Source organism: Chrysochloris asiatica, unplaced genomic scaffold, assembly GCF_000296735.1.
Source record: "Chrysochloris asiatica unplaced genomic scaffold, ChrAsi1.0 scaffold00292, whole genome shotgun sequence".
In the NCBI taxonomy this organism is placed as follows: domain Eukaryota; kingdom Metazoa; phylum Chordata; class Mammalia; order Afrosoricida; family Chrysochloridae; genus Chrysochloris; species Chrysochloris asiatica.
Genome location: NW_006408810.1, coordinates 3316099 through 3316601, shown reverse-complemented (window position 1 = coordinate 3316601; position 503 = coordinate 3316099). Strand labels below are relative to the sequence as shown.

At 42.3% G+C, this 503-nt stretch overlaps 1 protein-coding gene and 1 pseudogene across 1 annotated transcript in view; one reads left to right on the top strand and one right to left on the bottom strand.

Annotated features, from left to right (window-relative positions):
- LOC102838797 overlaps positions 1–294 on the top strand; it is a 4017-nt pseudogene extending 3723 nt beyond the window's left edge.
- The window catches only part of SLC2A9 (solute carrier family 2 (facilitated glucose transporter), member 9), a gene marked incomplete at its 3' end in the record, with an annotated part of 151835 nt that overhangs the window by 129752 nt on the left and 21580 nt on the right, over positions 1–503 (bottom strand). The gene's annotated exons all lie outside the window — the stretch shown is intronic.

Genomic DNA, 503 nt, shown 5'->3' with positions numbered 1-503 from the left:
ACCGGTGGCATAGCCCTCAGAATCACAGCAACTCAGACCACCACAGCACGACAGACAGATGAGTGGTGGCCGTTTGGTTTTATGTCTATACATAAAACAGATGAGTTAGGAGAAGTTATCAAAGATGATATTTGACCAAATCCGTTACAGTACTATTTGGTTCCTGATATGGATGATGAAGAAGGGGAAGGAGAAGAAGAAGAAGGTTTGGAAGATATTGACGAAGAAGGAGAAGAAGATGAAGATGATGATGAGGGAGAGGAAGGAGAGGAGGATGAAGGAGAAGATGACTAACAAGGACACTGATGGATTCCAACCTTTTTTTTTTTTTCCTTCAGTCCCTGGGAGCAAGTTCCATCTTTTTTTCTTTTCTTTTCTTCTTTTCTTTCCCCCCTCTTGTGCTCAGTCACCCTGTTCTTGAGGTCTCTTTTTCTCTCCTTTACACCATGGTTCTCGATTTATTTTGGGGTGGGAGGAATATCTTGAGCAGATACAGTGGGAAA